This window comes from Ptychodera flava, assembly GCF_041260155.1.
Source record: "Ptychodera flava strain L36383 chromosome 3 unlocalized genomic scaffold, AS_Pfla_20210202 Scaffold_26__1_contigs__length_13983176_pilon, whole genome shotgun sequence".
NCBI classification, from domain to species: domain Eukaryota; kingdom Metazoa; phylum Hemichordata; class Enteropneusta; family Ptychoderidae; genus Ptychodera; species Ptychodera flava.
Genome location: NW_027248280.1, coordinates 8,600,171 through 8,621,479, shown reverse-complemented (window position 1 = coordinate 8,621,479; position 21,309 = coordinate 8,600,171). Strand labels below are relative to the sequence as shown.

Below are 21,309 nucleotides of genomic sequence, written 5' to 3'. Positions count from 1 at the left end.
ATATAGATGAAGTCGATTATTTGAAGAATAAATTCTGTCTGTTTATCGATCTGCGTAGTTTTAAAGATATTGAATTTCATGGAAATGGATTAAGAGTAATGAACACAAAAGATGGTATACAACTTGAAATAATAAAAAAAGATACATCAGTGAAGGGTGTCGACGATCGAGATGATAATATATTTGCTCATGTTTATGTTATCAGTGATGCAATGGTCTCCATTGAGAATAGTAGATTAAAGTCTTTACTATTTTAATGGACTCCCGAGTTCAGAAAAAACCTACCGAACGGTTCCGCAGAAATTTTCATGAAAACTGTAGAATGTCAGACCTCAGTTATGACATCACAGGCTGCTAAGCAACACTTGAAGCCTATCGGAATGGTATTGCGAAAGTCCTATTGGAAAGCCCCTGCTGGAAAGATATTGCACAACAGTGTTCCCTTCTGAACCTGTTCCGGTAGGGTAGGGGAAAATCTAACATAAGTGTTAATATTGCTCTTTAGGAAAAATGAGAAGCATAGTGAAAACGGACACAACAATCAGAAGATATTGATAAAATTCAAATCTATACTTACATTCAGAAGACGAGAATCAGCACGGTTGCCTTCGGAACGGAAGAGCAGAATTTTTTACTTACATCACAGTCAGAATCTATCGAACAAATGACTCAGTAGGGAACTCAGCTGTTTTAGGGGAATTCCCCACAGAGTGTTGACATAAATGTCTATTATATGTCAGTGAGTCATCTGTAAACTACGTCAGTGCCAGCTGTTGCGTACGTGAGCTGACCTGTATATGAACGCACGTACGCGTATGCCATTTTTAGCTACAGGGAGTGAAATCCCCTGTAGCTAAAATGGTGGGAAAAAATTCATCACAATTAACAACTAGTTATAACTACTCATCTTTCTACCGTGCAGCCTTTTCGTTCTGCTGATTACAGAAACCTTGTGCGACACTGTACCCAACAACACGCGACATATATGTCAAGGAGTTTCTCAAGCGAGTGCATGAGTTCATACACACATTATGCAGATTCAGAAGAGCAAATTCACCGGTATGCTAATTCTTCAAAACGAAATGCGAATATTTTTTGTTTCATGCTTTTTCTTTCTTTAAATATAACCCAAAAATTAAATTACGTCAATTAAATTACGTCAAACGTGGATCACGAGAGTTCACAAATGATTATTGTGTACTTATCTGAACTTATCTATTAACTGCAGACCCCACAGCTGCAAGCTGGACCTCAACACTGAATGTGAAACAAACCCGGCTCATCTTCTAGAAGTGCCAAACTAGCATTCTTGCTATATGAGGTCAGTCATCAAAAGTTTGATTAAAAAAAAAAATCTCTGTATTAATTATGTGTACGCTGGTATTGCACAAGTCGCGAGACACCAATGTAGACTAGTCGATACTCTGCTGTCTCTCGGAACACGCTGTCGATGACAGCCTGCACTGTAGTACACTACAGCGGGATTATTAGTTTGATAAAAACGGTACAAGAACATAAATAAATAAAGTTTGAAAAATTAACATGAGTCAATCTATCCCATCGTAACGAAGGGCGACAAGTTTGCAGCGCGGTGCAAAAGCTAGCTAAGAAAATACAACAGACATTTTATGTTGTCAAGAGTTACATGTGTTCGTCTCATCTTCAGCTAGGTAAACTAGCAACTGACGTCCCGTTCGCACATGCTCGGCGCTAACATGAATTTGACAATCATTTTTACAAAGAACATGCATAAATTGCTGATCGCGAGACAGAGAGTAGACAACTTGAGTCAAGAACAAGTGAAAGCCCGTCGCGATAGCGCGACAACAGCACACAGGTCTCGATCGGATAGACTTTTTACACAAGTTTCGACGTTTTCATCTGACTGTGAACTCTGCTAATCAGGTTGTAACCGTTGAGACAACAATATACAGTTAATATGCTAGTTACGCGTTCGAAAAATGGATTAAATCGCTAATTACCCCTCTGTGTTTGTTGTGCAAATACCACCTACTGGTGGCACTAAGCATTTGCCAGTTCAGTGTATAATTTCTCTCTATTTTCACTCGATCTGCAATCCCAAACGTGTTCTATATATATATCTTTCGCCCAGTTAAAGCGATGAAATTCGTTTCTTCGCTTCGATAAAGTGTGTATGTGCGATGTATGATAGTGAGCATGCGCGCGTGAGTGCTTCACGAACTCTACAACATGTTGAGCGGTGTCACTCAGAAGAATGTTACAACTTAGCCGGCTATTGAACCACTCTTTTTTGGGAGTGGAGATATAGCCGAGCGGTTCTGGCTCTGGCCTCTCAGCTAGGCGACTGATGCCACATATGTTGTGGTTCGTATCCGATTGAAAACTAGCCGTATATATATATATATATATATATATATATATATATATATATATATAATATATATATATATATATATATATATATATATTATATATATATTATTATATAAATTTATTCTATTTAGAATATACTCTAAAACTGACACTAAATATTTCAACTTAGTCCGGGTGTAAAATTCACAGAAAATAGTGAGCGAGTCGGACTTCTTGGCCACAATGTGTGACGCATAGGTCGTTTACACAAATCGTCGATTTTTACAGTTCCGTTTTTGGCAGTGCGTACATTATTCAAATAAGTATACGTCAGCGGCGCCTGGACAGATTGCCTGTTTTTCACATGTGGATAGTGAATGAATACATCTGAAAGACAGTGTCTCAGATTTCCGGTAAAAGGCCTGGAAGTGACGAAACGTGAACAAAGGCCGATAATTTATGCAAAAATCGTCACGTTGACACTTTGAAGGCTCATTGTGCGAAAACAAAAGCGAATTTCAAAAGTCCGGGACAATGTTTTTTGCCCAGTATACCCAGCTGTCGATTACCGTAAACAGATCACCAAGGCTGATTGGAGATTTGTACATACACTTTTTTGAGTAAAAAAAATTCAAACACACGTGTTTTTGAGAGAAACAACGTATGCGCACTGTTTTTGAGAAACTAACAAATTTTCTGAACTCTTCGGTGACCGAGAAGATAAAAAGTACCACATGTCGGGTGTGTGTGACCACTTCTTCTATGTGAAAATGAGGAATGCACACATTATGGACACTAATTGAGATGAACACCGTTGGCTTAGATCCACCCTGACCACTCTGATCTTCATGTTTTCTTTTCAATGTCTTCCTAACAGTTCTGACAAAAAGGAGTACAAACTTGTTTGTCAGAAGTAGATTGAGAATTGGGATCTTATGACGTAGGAGTGTTAGCTGAATTCTGTGAACTGTTATCTTTTGTTTTTCTACTCTCCTTCGAGAAATTCTTGGATGGAAAGGAGAAGTTTAATTTCCCTGCACTATTTCGGTATGAAAGGACTGAGATGGTTTCCCGGTTTACTGACAAGTGAAGTTTTATTGTTCAATCAATAATAATCAGTCAAACATGCAGCAGCCTCTAAAGTACCTGTCTTGTGTTCGTCAATAAATGTGTTGATGTCACTTTGAATGCTATTTTTAAATTCATTAATGAAAATGATCTGAATAATCTTGACAAACGCTCTCAGAAGAATACCAACGGTTAAAAAGTTGTTTATTGTTCGAGCAAACTTAACATAGGGTTGATCTTTCACTTTTTAACCGTCCCTAAATTTCTGATGATCAACTTCCGACACATACTCATATCCCTTGAGAATTATTTCATAATCTGAAGCCTGTCCTACAGACAACTGAATGTAAATTTCTCTAGCTTTACCCTGCAAAGCACTCTGCAAGAGAATAGACCATGACCTTTTAGGTATTTCCAGACTCAATGCAATTTTCTCAAAATGAAGAAAATATTTGTCGAAATCCTTTTCTTGAAAGGATGCAACCATCCTGGAATGTATAGAGATGTCAAGCTTGTCTGAAGAGGAAATATTTCCTAGGTTTTCAAGCTCTAAACGATTTAAAATGGGAATAACGGATGTCGCTTTGACCACTAACGTTTATTTATGGGCTTAGGTGAGAGGAAAGCAAAAGTTAACGGGCGAGGCTTGCTGAGCCAGTTATTTTGGCTTTTCTCGCGCCGGCGCCAATAAAATAAATATTAATGCTCAGCGCAGAGTCTGTTATTTCCAATATATTATCAACGAACCCCGAAAAATCCGTCAAAATATACAAAAATTTCCCGTGCGAACGACATAAGGGCCCCAGAACCTGTCAGTGAAAAGTGCGCTCAATGCACAAACTTTGCAAATCTAATAATAACTAGAAAGCATTTGCAAGCAAAAGCGAAGTTCCAGAGACCAGAGCAGCGGAAGAAACAAGAGAATGTGTGACAAAGATAGGTGCAGACTGAAAGAGTGCTTTGGATTTAAATATTCAAGCACGTACCCATAGTTACGGCTGCTAGCAGTAAACACCATAATACAACTAAAAGCAAGGCAGTTCACAGATTACAAATGCCTACATGTACGGTAAATACGCAACAGATACTTACGGGGGCGACAACGTAGGAAAATGTATATCAGGCGACATTCTCGTGAGCCAGAGCAATAATTTTCGCTCCGCTGACCCATGCGAAAATCAATCGCTTGACGGGTAACGCTTAGTTGTTGCCGTAAAGAGGCGCGTGGTTTACGACGATGATCAGACGAGAGGAAACATCGGACCTAGGCCGTTGAAATTGAAAACCGAGGCCACATGCATTTTCATTTGATTAAAAGCACAGACTAAAACAATTTTCATTGCAATGTCGCTGTTTTCACAAGATACTGACCGTTTGATCTTGGAAAGTTGAGCTGCTTTTACGTGCAGCCAACGCATGCCGGTGCGGTGACAGACAGTTCACTATGAATGCCTAGCTCTGCATGGCAGGGCTGTGTGTTACTAGCGTTAAACGGCCTCGCAGACTGATATAGGAAAAACCGCTGGTGGCTCCTCAGAAATACGGCGGGCAGTTTCTCCGCCAAAACAGCCGATTTTGAATCCAAATTTTGCATTGATCTTCGTTTTCGAGCACACCCACCTCGCCTAGGTACACGATGTGCCCAGCCGCGCTTGTAAACTTACGGAAAGCCTACTTTTCTCTCTCTATGCGAGCGAAGCGATCGTATCCGCCGCCATTGTTATCTCATGAGCATTCGGGCGAAACAGTATAGCGCCACATACGGCGAGTATTTAGAGAAAAATAAAATCAAAAAGCAACAAAAAACAAAGCGAAAGAAAGCTAGAATTATTAATAGCTGAACGCAATATGATAGTCGAGCAATGCAGAATAAAAAATAAATAAACACACAAGAAATGCCCGTAAACCCGTCCGAGCTGAGCGATGACGTCATAAGCGTGTCGCAATGCATTCTGGGTAATTAAGGTGAAATTTGTGTATAGCATGTTTTATGATCGTAATACCGCAAAAAGAGAAAGAAAGAAAGAAAGAAAGAAAGAAAGAAAGAAAGAAAGAAAGAAAGAAGAAAGAAGAAAGAAAAAGAAAGAAAGAAAGAAAGAAAGTGAGCAAAAAACTAACAGTCCCAGAGCAGGTCTCCGGAACTAATAATAATAATATTTACGCTTTACATGTAAAAACATCTCAAAGCGCAGTACAAAATTGTTCTAAAAAGATCTAAAAATACTGTTTAAAAGATGTGTTTTAAGATTAGCTTTAAAACTGCTTAAAGAGCCACATAAACGCAATAAAAATGGCAGCCTATTCCACATCTGGGGATTTTTGAAAAAAGAGCGTCTAAAATTGGCCCACAATTGCTCCATTTTATTTTGTGGTTGATTACGATCTTTGTAGAACTCACAATATTCGTTTTCGCCGTAAAGTAACTATGTTTACGATATTATTCATATTCACGTCGGGCATGAAAACAAACCGTTACAGCTCGACCAATTTAAACGCAATGGACAGGGCATGGTAATATAATTCTAAATGTTGTCGTTGCAGTTCTATATTCTTGTAGACAAATACTTTGTACTGCACAGAGAATTATTTATCTATCAAGAGCTTTCCACAACTATCCAGCTGTCTTTATCAATGGTGTTGATTAGGACCACTGCGCGTGCGTGATCTTAAAATATTATCCTCGATCCGAAAAAGTTGATACCGTCCGCCATCCTCGAATCTCAGACTGAAAGGAGCCTATGAAATTTGCATAAATATCGTGTTGTAGAGCCTTGTTTTCGTTACGTCAACGGCCACTGCAGTGCAGGATAAAATACAGCCAAAGGGTGGTCTTTGAATATCGACATGCAGCAAAACGTATAATAGCTAGAGCTATAATTTTTGCTTTCCGTTGTAGCATAAATACAAATGATCTGTTTTTCTAGGGTAAACTCACAAAAGTTAAATAGATTTTCATTGAATAGCTTCAAAGTGCGAGGTCGACCCGACAATGCGGAAGTAAACTTCACCTTTTCGTAAATCAGCTTGATAAGGACCTTAGAGGTCTTAAGCCAAGCCGTAAATAAAAGAAAAAATACATTTAACTATTATCAACATTTGGTGAAATTGTCATGACCTTGCGACCATGTGCATGGATTTGCTGCAGTGTTGAATGTTGGCATGTAGTTAACATCATAGCTGTAAACATATAAAGTATATGAACACCCGTTACGTTACATACGCCCCACGCTGTTTTACCGCGACCAAACCACTTGTCGTACACACGGGCGTTACACGATTAATCTTTCATTTTTATCAAAGTTTACTCCTATTGGGTCACTGGTGTTATATATTAACAAAGTATTTAATTAATGTCACAATATGACCATCAAGATATTAAAATAAACCTAAAATTTTCGCTTTAAAATGTGCCAGTCAAGTTCGAGTACGCACGATCACCACTAGCAGGGACGGCTGCAGCTGTTTACGGGCTATTATTCTAGCCGCATTCGCCGTAATCATGTGCCATCCACGGAGATTTTGTGTGGTTGATGTAAGTATGTAGTTCCCCCAGTTTTTGTATGCTTGCTAGCTACTACATTCCAGCTTTTGGCCATACAAGTTTTGACGTGGGCACTATACGGTCAAGGCCCCGAGAACCGTATAGTGCCCACGTCTATGAATATTCAGTGTGAACGAGGGCGATAAAACTACAAAGACTGCTTCGGATAAGGCTGGCAGGAACGCAAACAAATTATCTCCACTGAGTCCCGAATTCTACACTTGGCTCTTCTAAGTATTTCTCTGCATTCCCACCTGGCCAGTCCACAACGACTGGATTTTCGGTAGTTGAGAACGGCGACACCAAACGATGTGAGTTGAAACGGATACTAGCAAACTATTAAAAGTGCATTTTATGTTGTAAAATACGAAAGTCACCATTTTTGGTCGAAAATGAAAAGAAATGCGCTGCGACACACGATAATTTCGAGTATTTAAGCCCCACAGTCCCTCAAACCACGGCCACACATGAACGCGCTCGCTTATGTTCGTAAGCTTCGAGTGCTACACTTGCAATCGTGTCGTTCCCAGGGACAAGGATTCGCTCAGCCCTTATCCGGGCTAGTACTTCGATCCCTGCATGCTTTGTACTTAGCTGGCGGTTAACTGTTTTTATCTTTTATCTAATGTAAGCCTGGTATATCCATGTGAGATATATATGTGGTCAAATTTTGATATACTGTAGTCTAATTTTGATATGCTGACTTATTCACAGACAAACTGAAAAAATGCTCACATGCCGGCAAGCCCTTGTAACGCCGGGAACACACGGAGGCTGCATGCAACTTACGGCTAACATTGCCGGCTAACTTCAAGAATCATGGCTCATTTTTTTCCTTTCTCCTCCAATAAACCCGAGACAATTTACTGACAGTATTACGCTATTAATAACCAGTCTTGTTATGAGAAACTGTGTATACACTACAGTTTTCGATTCATAAACCAGAATTCAGATCTCTCTGTTCAACTGACGAAGTTTCTCTTAAAACTCAACCAACAAGACTCAATTTATGATGATCGTTCTTTATCATATGTCGCCGTAGCAGCAGCCATAGCTAGCTCCCGTACGTTGCGACGGAAAAACTCTTTTTTTCCTTTGCAAGACTCGGAGTTTCCCTTTGCAATCCATATTCGTCCGAGAAAAACGAGAGCTACGACTACACAGATGAAAGCCGTTGCTTCCTTATGGAATAGACTTTCTAGTCATATTCCTTCAGCATCAAAGACCCGCTTTCCGAAAATATACAATTTACGGGGGTTCTGAGCTTATTAAACACTAGAGAATTGTTAGTTTAAAATGGTCAATTTCTTGTCTTGGAACCTTAAGCCACTGAGACTTTTCAGATCATTTGGACCTATTCAAGATTCGTCACCTTCTTACTTCACATGAAAATTGACAGTAGCCATGCTTTTGCGGCGACAAAGTGAAAAAGCCAGGCCTAGTCGGGCCTAGTCGGGCCCTCTAGGTTGGCGATCTAAATTTAAAGCAAATTCAAACACGTTGGAAATAAATTATTACTGGAAATTCCCGCAGAGATAGCTCTGCATGACAGGGCTGTGTGTTACCGGCGTTGTACGGCCTCCCCTCCGCTCAGATACTATTTTGCAATTTTATGAGTACCTCATACGTATAAAAACGTTTTTTCTGACAACAAATATTTCTTATATTGAGAACCACAGGTACCAACACAGAAAAGTTTTTATTTGCGAATTTCACGTTTTGCAAATCTCTTGGAGGAATAAATTTTGTTCGGCTTCTTTACGTTCTTTAGGTGATAAGGCTACGAAAGAGAACGTCGGAACGTAGCATAAACTACACTTTGCAAACTACGCAGTAAACAGCACGCCAGCCCCGGCATGAAAATAGCTGGCCTCGCAAATGGAATCAACAACACAGTAGGGCGAACAACGGGCGAGTTGGCATTGGGCGAGTTAGTATCGGGCGAGTTGGAATCAGGCGATTTGGTATCGGGCGAGGTGGAATCGGACGAGTTTGTTCTTGGCGGGTTGGAAAAGGTACAGTGCGAGGTGACTGTAATCCCGTTCAGAAAGGCCCATTAATATGTTTACATGTGTAACCGTGTAGCTGGGCGATCTACTAGCAATGGCGCACCACAGTCCCTCCACCAAACGTGTTTTGTGGAGGGACCGTGGGCGCACACCTGAATTCCCTTTAAGTTTTAGATCGCCAACCTAGAGGGCCCGACTAGGCCTGGGTTTTTCACTCAGCCTTTTGCGGCAGTGTTTAGTGAACGGCATTGTCGATCGCTTGCAAACCATGATCATAAGCATTCCAGCCCGCGCCCCACACAAAATTGACCAATTTGGGATTATGGCTTATCAACCAATTTCATTGTTCCTGCTGTTTTTCCTTAAATGTTTGGTTAGTCCTATGTACTTGACACCTTTCGGGAAACTTGTACCTGGTTGGTCTAAAGGGCTCTTCCGATAATTTGTTATGACCCCTCGTGCTGGTGAGGTGTTAAACTTCTTTTAACAGTAGTATAGTCTCAGCTATACACAAGTGTTCAGTATTACAACGCAATAGCATCGGTTGAGACACCATGGAAGTTCGCGCTTGGCTGTAAGGTAGAAGCTCTTGACGATGGTAACTGGTGGTCCAAAGGCATTGTGAAGGAAGTGATTCAAAACGAAGGGACATGCACGTATCTATTTGGTTTGATGGCTGGTCGGCAAAAAAGTCAAACTGGACTCCTCGAACAACAGAAAACACAAAACTCGAAAGCTATCTAGAAGCGACAAAACTCGCACTTCTAGAGATACCCTTTCAAACATGGAAACAGAACATTTCGCGTGCTCAAAGAATCACGATAAACAAGCTTGCAAACAATTGGCTAATTACAATAAAACCCTTCGACAAGGGTCGAGGCATCGTCATTGTAAACACAAAAGATTACGTACACGAATGCGAAAGACAATCACGCAACACCCAGTATGATACACAACTAGACAATGACGACACAGAACAACAGTAAACAAAGTACACGAACTATTAAACAAAATGTACGAGAAAAAAACACGTCGACCATGATACTTATAAGTATCTCGATCCAAAAAAACATAAAAATCCGTACCCCGCAGTGGTACTTACTACCTAAAATTCACAAACCGCCGCCCGAAAACTCAACGTTTGCAGGGAGACCAATAATTAGCGGCTGCTCTAGTCCCACTAACAGAATCTCAGAATTCTTGGATTACTTCATAAAACCATTGGTCCAGCAACAACCAACGTATTTAAAAGATACAACAAACTTCATACAAGAAATTGAAAAAAAACAAATGTCCCCCATCTAGTCAAAACAAAATTCACAGAAGTAAAGAAACAAAAAACAAACAAACCAGACCACCAAATGGACTCACAACGAGACCCAAACATTGATATTCTTGCCTCGCTATTCGATGAGCAAGATCACTAAAACACATTTAAAAAAATATTCACAAACACATAAAAATAAATATTCACAAACACAAACTAAGGAAAGAATCTACATTGCGACTGATGAGAAACTAAACTCGGGTTTCGAAACGCAAGCGTCAAAGGGCCACTCTATCAACTTTGTAACACCATAGGTCCGGCTGCGTCTCGCCATTAGCTTTCCCCACACAAACAAAACATTACCGTACACACTAATCCAAACTTCCCTACAAATATCCGAGGCGAAACAAACATTTTTTATTAACACAAACAATCGGATAAGAATGTAGGAACACATTTTTGAAACGAACCAAACACAAACTCGACACAAAAACTTTTTGGATAGTTAGGTGGGGAGCCTCTTTCACACTTTATACAAATCTGCTGATGATGTCATGAATATGTAATTAGGTGAAAGTGGCCGTCGACGCGTCGCGACTGGCAGTGGCGCTGCACTTGATAAGTCTTAGTCGGGTGGTTACCGTTTAACTGGAACAGCCGATCGCTTGCTGTGACGATCAAAAGGTGTCAAGTGCGCCTCCAATTAAAGTAGTAAAGTAAACTATGCATAACTAATAGACGGGCCCAGAACGTCGTTTCAGGCCCAAACGACACTCTGAGCCCCGTCAAGTTCTGTGTGGGCGCAGGGCTGTCATGAGGCAGACGCAAAAACGAATCGATAAAACCCCACAAAAAAATCATCGGCGAACAGTAACCAAGAGTACAATTCAGCCGCTAACTGGAAATAGGACGGATGCTAAACAAAGGCTGGGTTATCTGCGGATAAAATTCTGGCGAAAAATGCTATAACCGTCACTCACTGACTAGCGGGCGCTGTTTGAATTTGAAATAAATTCCGAATTATGCATGCAAATGAAGTACCCTTCTTTCAGACTTATCTTGGATAATATCCTTTCCACAGTTAGTGAGGCTACATCGTTCATATTTGGGTTGTTTGCGTTTTGTGTCTTCTATTGTGTATATTGTAAGTGTATATCATGTTCGGCTGTTTTATGTAAAATGTTAATTAGCCATGGCGAGACAAACCCGTCATCTACGTGTCTTGATATTAATCCGCACTGGAGTAGAGAGACTAATGTGACACTGCGATCCTTTTGCGCTACGTTTCGAATGCAGAGTTTTCTTCATCAGTCATTTAAAATTCACTTTTGATTGGTGAGACGTGTTGAATGGTTGATTGTTTCTATGTGTTAGTATGTTGTTCCACTTACGTTTGTTGTTCAAGTAGGGAAGCTAGAATGTCTATGGTTTGGTCTGGTTGTGTTCGTGTAGGCCTCATGTGAATCTGAGTCCGAGCTATTGTTGCTTTTGTGAAGTCTGACGTTTATAAGTGTATCGCCTATATTTCTGTTCCTTCTGTATGCGATTATTGGTTGTTTTTGGAAAAGCTCTTTTAGTATTTTTTTTCTTTTTCCAGTTCACTCCAGTTTTCGGTCAGGGCTTGTTTGATTTACGTCGTTTCGATGCACGGGCTATATGTTGTTATGAAGACTGCAGTATTGTATTCCTGCTCTGCAGGTTTATGTCGAAAGCTTACATACACGAGAATACCTTTTTTAGGTATCCATCGTCATATACATACAAGCGTAACACCAGCTGTGCCAACAACCATGGAAGGATTAGGCAATACACAGCTCGATTCACAGAAAAAACAAACATCAATTTCTGCAGAACATAAAACTCAACAACGCTAATCTAAAACACAAGATTCTGAAATCACAAAAAACCCACACTGATCAGAATACACAAATAACAGCCAATTACAGTGCTCAGTTAACAGCCAATACAATGCGACTAGAAAGAAAACCAACCAATCAACATAAAGGCAGGAACAAGAGCCAACACCACCCTCCATACAAACAAGATAACAAACGTAACGGTTAGTATTTTACGTTGATTAAGAGACACCAACATAACCCCACTCTCTCCCAGAACGAATAGAACATAAGGCTGCGTTCAAAAAATTCGAGGTGGCTGGACGATTTCAGGGGGATTCGAAAATTCTGGGGGTAGTGGAGGGGGGACTTAAAAGTTTTGCTCTGCCTTTAGGGAGAACCTGAAAATATTTTGGTTATCAACATTTTGATGTCGCCCAAAGGTTCTAATGTTAGCAATAACTGAACAAATCTAAAAGGCTGTCGGTGAATTTTATGACTTTAATCTCGAAAAAATCTAAAAATGTATGAATCGCATTAAAATTTTCGTAAAAAAACCAAGTTGGCCTTGTAACGGGGCAGGAGATGCAGCTGTTGATAATTTCTTCAATATTTCTATGTAATGTATCAAATACAGTTTCTTAGTGTCTCTCAACAGCATGCTGAAAAACACAATATTCAGTTTATCAACAAAGCCTGTTTGTCCAAATATTGATGATAGTTGAATTAGAGTTCAGACTAAAAGTCATTTGTCAATGATACAAATGCGGAGTATATTCAATATATTCTGAATACTGGACAGTTAAACGCTGTAGGTTGAAGATCAAGAACGCAGTTGTATATGCAAAGTATATACAGCTACTGCCCTACTGCCTACGGGCAGTGTCACTGTCACTGCACACCGGCGGTGACAGTGATACATGTAGCTCTGACTCAGATATAGTTTAAAAAAGAGTTTGGGTCATGTGACACTCAATTGACAATGAAACATACATGTATTTGATGTACAAAAGATCAGGCCAGAGAGCAAAACATAGAAGACTTAACAGTTACCATGATTTTTTGAATTTCGACATATGGGAAATAGAGAATAATAAAATATTACAGAAACCAGATATGAACTGAATATGCTCACTTGTTTACAACAGGTTCATTAATAGTAGTACGCTTCACAGAACAATAAGTTATATGTTATCACTAATATAAATGAAGCAGGTTTTTTCAAGTATTTATCAAAACAATATCTGTACCCAATTTTTAAGACTTTTATGCCGTAATTTCAGAGTTATATATCTAATTACAAAGTTCATTAAATATGCAAATGGACCCTAAATTAATTTCACACGACTGAATGCTGTACACTACAGTTAGATATCAGTCGGATCAGTATCTGCAGCAGATTTCATCACATTTGGTGAAGTTATATCGAAATTATATGACTAATTACAAAACTTCATAAAATATGCAAATGAGCTATTTATTAACTTGACACTGTCCAATGCTTGTAAGTATAATTAGATATATATCAGATCAATATTTGTTGCAAGTATCATCAAGTTTGGTGCAGGAATTTCAGAGTTATCTCACCAATAACAAAAGTTCATTAAATATGCAAATGAGAAGGCAATTGACATGGCACTCACAGTTTCATCATAATGTTCTGAGATTGTCATCTGTGAAAAGTTTCATGAAATTTGGTGCAGTATTTCTTGATATATGCCTACACTGTCATTACCGTCTCCATAGGGAAACCATTGTACGGAAAAAAACGATATTGCATAACTTCATTAATATGCAAGCCACACTAACCAAAATCTAATCAGTTCTTGCAAGTAGCATATGGTACCTGTTTACTAAATCTGACTTGAATCCGTTCAGGCGTTTTTGAGTTATCGTGTAAACAGACAGACAGACACACACACACACACACACACTAACACACACACACACACACACACACGGACAGACAGACAGACATCGCTATGACAATAGCCCACGTGTTTACACACGTGAGCTAAAAAATGGGTCACCATGCTTGATTTCTTACAAATGTATAGTCAGAGCTTTTCTCAAATCACTTAAAATCAATATATCAATAACACCATTCATTTACAGTTCATGCAGTGAATGAAATTTTCTCATCTCATCGTACAATAACACAAAAGTAAACTTTTGAACAGTAAGACTAATTCAAATGAAAAAACGCGTGACTAAGTTGAATTATTTTTTTTTACCAAATTTGCCTGTATTACACCCAAAATTTCTAGATTAAACATATATTTTATGTGATATTTAAACTTTCCAGTATTGTCAATTTTGTAAAACATTTACAAGTAGCATCTAACTTGTTTATGTTTTGTACTTTTGAAAAAATATCTTATCGGTAGGTCACTGTTCTCAGTTTTTCACACTTTGGTAAAATGTAGCCAGGAATTCACAATTTGCATACTCTCTCATGATTGTCATTTTTGAGTGCTGTTTAGCTGGTGCAATTCACTTGGCCTGAGTTGGATAAACTCAAGTCGGCTTAGACTGATAAATCCAAAAGTCTACTGATGCATTTTAAAATGAATCAATTTAAGAACGTGCCTTAGGAACACATGCATGGCTCAACAACCAGCTGAAAAGAGGCAGTGTCGAACATTTTCATTCAGAAGTACACAATACATGTTATTTTTACTCTGCGTGCATTCCTAATAGATATGCGTCTATATGATAATTGGGGAGGGGACTTGAAAAAGTTTGATCATATAGACGAGGGGGGGACTTGAAAATGTTTCAGGCTGTTGAAGGTGGGGGGTCTGAAAAAGAAGATTTCAATCGCAATTCCCGCAGCCCCCAAACCATTTTATTTGAACGCGGCCCAAGTTTACATGTAGACTAACAGTAAAAGACCTGCACAAGAGATATACATATCAGAGATACATATACTATATATCAGAGATATCTGTATTTTTATTTTTTTTCAGCGCGCTCTTCGAACGCATTAATTTAATATATATCAGACATTTTTAGAACGCCCTTCCCGCTCATGACTTTAATATATTAAGATATATATCAGGGATATCAGGATGATTAATACTTTTCGGTGCGCCCCTCGGGCTTCGTATTTCAATAAATCAGAGATATATGTCGATATACATCGATACACATAGCATCCTCGAATTCATCTGAATTTCGTCTTCCAAAACACAGAATACAACACATCCCATGTCAAAGGCATGCCATCAAGAACAGTATCAGAAAACGGTGAGATACCAATCAAACCGTTAGATAAATGAAGCGGAATGACATTCTATACACTATGATGATTACATATTAAGGAAGCATCAAAAGTTACTCCTCAACCAGTAATTTCAAAGAAGGTTGTACACTTTATTGCATAGAAAAAATACGTTTTGACAGAATTACACAACATTACACATGTTTACGATAACACACACACACAAACACACACACACACACACACACACAAACACACAGATATATATATATATATATATATATATATATATATATATATATATATATATATATATATATATATTATATATGAATGAATCTGGTAAACACAATCCGAACACGACCTTGAACACAACTTTACAAAATTCGACATCCTAGCTTTCAATGGGACAACATAGGAATACATACAATCTGCCAATATACCACAAAATTTATCCACTGAAGATGAACTTGAGACCACTGATGAAGAAGGTCCACAGGATCAAAAGCCAAATTAACATTCTTTATGCAATTGCATAAATTTGCATAAAGTTGGTCAGCTCCTTTACGCACCTTTATGCAGTGCATAAAGGTGTGTAAACATGGTGTCAGTGGTGGTGCCTATATGCATCTTTATGCACTTGTATAAAAGGGTTTAATGGCTCACTAAAATTATGCACCTTTATGCAATCCAATAAAGTTGCATAATTTTACGTGTGAGGTAAAGATTGTAAAACAACACTGAGGATGACAATTTACAGTCTCTACAAATTGAAAGGACTATACGTGTTACAGAATAGCTGGATGTATAGTGAGAAACATCTAGTCACTTCCCTGAGCTCACATTTCTAACGTTCACTCTACCACAGTCCTCTATATAGATAGTGGATAGAGGGACTGTGACTCTACCCATCTGGAAACCATCTTGAAGGGCTTAGGGTTTGCACTTTGGAGTCCCCGCACTGTAGAAGACACATCCCCCTCCTTTAATTCTTATCATTTTGCAACTGTCTCTTTATCTTTCAACTGAAATAAAGATTGCGTTTTGTATACCACAGTATATGTTGTTGCAGTCATGACGAAAATAGTGATAGTTCAGGCAATGGCAAGTCATGCACGGCTCTGATTCATTGCTCCATTGTCTCAAGGTGTAAATAGCCATATGTCATTAACATATCAGAAAGGTTGCCATCGATATCGCCACAGCAGTTACACATGGGATTCTTCCCTTTTCGTCATTGTTCATTCAAATGAAAAATGTGTGGAGTCAGTAGATGACTGCCTATCTTGTGATAGTATTTGGTAGCCAGTTTGTGTTCGTGTCGGCTGCACAGACGATCTGCCCTCTTGCGAGTTCGACTTTGTGAAAAAAAAGATATGACCTGCTACCAAAATTGCTTATTTGACATATAACCAGGAGACCTGCATACATTTTGCACCGGTATATCATGAAGAAAATAGTGATAGGTCAGGCAATGGCAAGTCATGCAGGGCTCTGATTCATTGCTCCATTGTCTCAAGGTGTAAATAGCCATATGTCATTAACAACAATCAGGAGGAACCCCTTGAATGTATAAACAAAAGCGGTTTTCTTGCTTCAGTCACTGTTGCTAGAAAGTTTAACTGAAAATAGACTTTGTTCAAGTCTGCAATTTACATCAAATTCTTGTAAACTTGTTTTCTTTTAAAAGTTGATTGAACGCATTGTCATGGAGTTGCACCCGAAATCACATTTGCAGGATCGCTGTCAGCCCTACTGCACTATGGATGAAAAAAGGAATGTCATAAATTTGAAAGATTTTTGTGATGCATAGAAAATTATCAGTGAAGTTTTTGTGTGTGTGTGTGTCCCTGGACGTACCACAGATACGTCCATGGAGTGTCTTGGCCGTCCTGATAATGGCAGCCATGACAAAGCTGAAAAGGCCAGCGTCGACAAAGATAAAATAGGTGTGAAAGGGATTATCAGGCCGTCCTGTACCCTTACATCCATGACCGCACAGACTCCACTTCTAGTGCATTCTACAACTTTTAAGAACGTCTACACTCAAAAAAGTAACTTGAGTAGTTTTGCGTGAAATAAAGATGACCGTGATAGCCGTGATTGAAACAGCCTTGTTTGCTGTCTTACTCGACCTCAGCCGACTACCATGGCAAAAGTCGGAGACTGCAGAGACGGGAAGACCATTATCAAATTTGAAAATTGTGAATGTATCGGTCATTTTATCTAGATGATTCAGTCCTTTTCGATATTAAGTGTTCGAACCAAGGCCCCCGGTATGCACTCTGTGGTCACAATGCATATGCAGTACAGTCAGGGTGAAGTGTGCAACACAGACAAGGGGAATTATTTGTTTGTGTGTGCAAGAAGCATTGTCAGGGCAGGGACTTCCCTAATTACCGTGGTCAATGTCGGAATGTGGAGAGGTTGCCTGATGTCCTCCCACATTAAGTGTATGGCATAATGTTATGAACACTCTGGTGCACGAATGCTTCAAACGTCGTTTGTGTGCAGAGGGTCTGTGCCTTGACGAAAACTCTATGATACAACTTCTCATTTGCATCGTGGGGGTTTCGCATAGTTACTATCAAGTCGCCCGTGCCCTGGCGAGTGCATAGCAATTATCTGGCGAATCGACTACCTTTCAAAATCGAACAAGGAATGTTTTAAAATGATGAGTAAAATTAAATGCTGAACACAGAATCGACAATACTGAAAATACTTTGCTGTAGCTGATGGCACAAGTAATTTGAAATACTCTCAAAGCGAACCTACTTATCCATATGAGTAAATCGCTACAGCCAGCCATCGGTAAGCATGAATGTGAAAAGATACATCAATGCTGTAAGGTCAAATTATTTTGCTCTGGTAGGTAATTAAGATTGTCTTTTTTTTTTAAATTTTTCCTAGTGCTTCCAGTGTATCAAGTATTTTCTGGTCAGATTTTAGAGTTGCAAACGTTGTATCTCATATAACGGTGTGACCACCAGGTTTGCTTATTTGGTATGTAAGTGTAAGAGTATCAGGGATAGACTTCTCAAAGTCTTCCGGCATATCAAAACATATTGAAGGACTAAACATCGGCAAACCGTTGTGCTAATGGTAGGCTATTTCATGGCTGGTGGAGTGAATGTCGCTTGGTCAGCAAGTAACTCAACTGAAGAGAAAGCGCGACTTGGGCCAGTCTACATCAGGGACTGTGTTCCGTTAATAAATTCTGGGCTAAAATTTCCCAGGTTTAGAATAAAAGTGGATCTAATGTGCCTATCAGAGATCGAGAAGTATGACGCTTGATTGTGAAATACTAGTGCATGTTGCTTTCTAATGCTGAATTCTCAATGAGAAAAAGAACAGTATATTAGGAACTTATCATGCTCTTCATATACGCTGCAGGTTTCATTATGATTGGTACACTTTGCAAAACAGACTTTCAATTTACAGACATCAAAATATTTCTATATGTTTCTGACATATTAAAGTACAGCGCCCGGAGTTCCCGCTGAAAATATTAACATATGGATATCTCCGAGATATATGTCTGATATGTGAAAGGCATGCTGAAAGTATGTTTGATATTTTAAAGTAAGGCTGAAAATATGTTTGATATTTTAAAGTAAGGCGCCCGAAGGGCGCGCCGACAACATTTTAAACATACGAATATCTCTGACATATATGTCTGATATATTAAAGTTTCGTGCTTGGAGGGGCCTCTGAAAAATATGATTTTTTTATTGTTATTAAAGTTAAGCGCCTAAAGGGAGCACCATGAATGCAACTGAATGATGACATTTTTCGCTTGCACGATGCATTTTAGGCAAGTATGAGCCTGTGTCGAAAAACACTGAACTCCCCTCCCTAATTGCCATGAAGGCGCGACTTTGCACAATTTTTAAATATCGGATATTTACAATAAAGTATCGAAGTTTGACATATCGACGTTTTCGGGACTAGTATCGATACTAGACGATACTAGAATGAAATGCCGTCGTTTCATGGGAAGCCGTTGGGGACTTTAATATCGATACAAGACGATACTATGATGACTAGCCTTGTACCTCGGCACACCGGATCTGTGAAATCTCCGATATTTACCCGATATTTATCGGCGATTTGGGGACTCTAATATCGATACTAGACGATACTAGAATGACTTGCCTCGTGCCCCGGCACGCCGGATCTGTGAAATCTCCGATATTTACCCGATATTTATCGGCGATTTGGGGACTCTAATATCGATACTAGACGATACTAGAATACTTGCCTTGTACCTCGGCGCGCCGGATCTGTGAAATCTCCGATATTTACCCGATATTTATCGGCGATATGGGGACTCTAATATCAATATATCAATATATTTGAGTCTGTCAAATCGCAAGTAAATATCCGATATATATCGGAGATTTCACAACCTCACGTTCTGGCCAAGCCCGACTTCCGAGGACTGACTCTAGCATCGATACTAGGCGATACTAGAGTTTGTCAAATCGCAAGTAAATATCCGATATATATCGGAGATTTCACAACCTCAGAGTTCTGGCCAAGCCCGACTTCCAAGGACTGACTCTGGCATCGATACTAGACGATACTAGAGTCTGTCAAATCGCAAGTAAATATCCGATATATATCGGAGATTTCACAACCTCACCGTTCTGGCCAAGCCCGACTTCCATGGACTGACTCTAGCATCGATACTAGACGATACTAGAGTCTGTCAAATCGCAAGTAAATATCCGATATATATCGGAGATTTCACAACCTACCGTTCTGGCCAAGCCCGACTTCCAGGGACTGACTCTAGCATCGATACTAGACGATACTAGAGTCTGTCAAATCGCAAGTAAATATCCGATATATATCGGAGATTTCACAACCTCAGAGTTCTGGCCAAGCCCGACTTCCAAGGACTGACTCTAGCATCGATACTAGACGATACTAGAGTCTGTCAAATCGCAAGTAAATATCCGATATATATCGGAGATTTCACAACCTCACCGTTCTAGCCAAGTAAAGATTTCACCACCTCATCGTTCAATCTAAGTTCGATATTGTAGAGTCTAGTAGCCGTAAATATCGGATATCATATAAAAGTGCAATGTCGCGGTGTCCTCCCTAATTGGGCATTCAAAAACATAGTGACCCCTCTTTCACCATAGTCAAAAACAGGGTGACCCTCATGAATCCACTGCCCCCCCCCCCCGCCGAATAACTGACCAGTCCCTTATTATGAATATTGTACAACTTTAGCAGCTATGACTTCCAAAGAATTCCTAAGACAGACACGTTTTATAACAACTTGGTAGCCTTACAATCCATCATAATCTTTCGCAAAATGTCCTCGTTCTTCAGACCGTGCTTCAAACCACACCAAAAATCGACTCGGGGCGAGTCAAGGCTGTTTACCGGCATTGCTACTGTTGCTAGCTTCAATTTTGCGACCGTGACCCGATGATATACGATGATGGATTTCATAAAAAAGTGCTAGAATTTCGCTTTTCCAGGCCCGTCAGTACAGGTTGGTAGTTATTGTATGAGACCGATTTCAAACCATGTTCAGAATTGATGAAATAAACAGATATGATCTCCAAAAACCGTTTTTATTCAACTGATTCATCACCTTTTTCGTAGACCTCGCTGTGTGTATCCACATTATCGTTCGGAAAGATACGGTATATATCCTATATACGTAAGCTGACATGGAGAACATCGTCAGAACTACAATATTTCTGCAAAGTCGCAAAACATATTGCACCACCTTGGTGAATGATACACGTCCTTGCATGTTCGTCAGAAACTAATTTCAGTAGGTTAGGCCTATAGGATACGACATCGGTCAAATGAGGATGAAATATTGTACTGCAGTTCTTTCTTTCAATTTATTTTTCTTTCATGTGCTGTATTATTCTCAATTCCCTCCATACTACTTTTGAGCATAGCCGGCGTGTACATTGTTGGTGTTGACATGAATCCAAATCTGGCTATTGCAACAGTAAGAATGTTGTATGTAGGGCCTAGGCCCTACAATAAAGAAATTG

General features: G+C 39.4%; 1 protein-coding gene across 1 annotated transcript in view; it reads right to left on the bottom strand.

Moving 5' to 3' along the window:
* Nucleotides 1–21,309, bottom strand: part of LOC139125851 (cubilin-like) — a 164,436-nt gene that overhangs the window by 103,459 nt on the left and 39,668 nt on the right. The window lies entirely within an intron of this gene.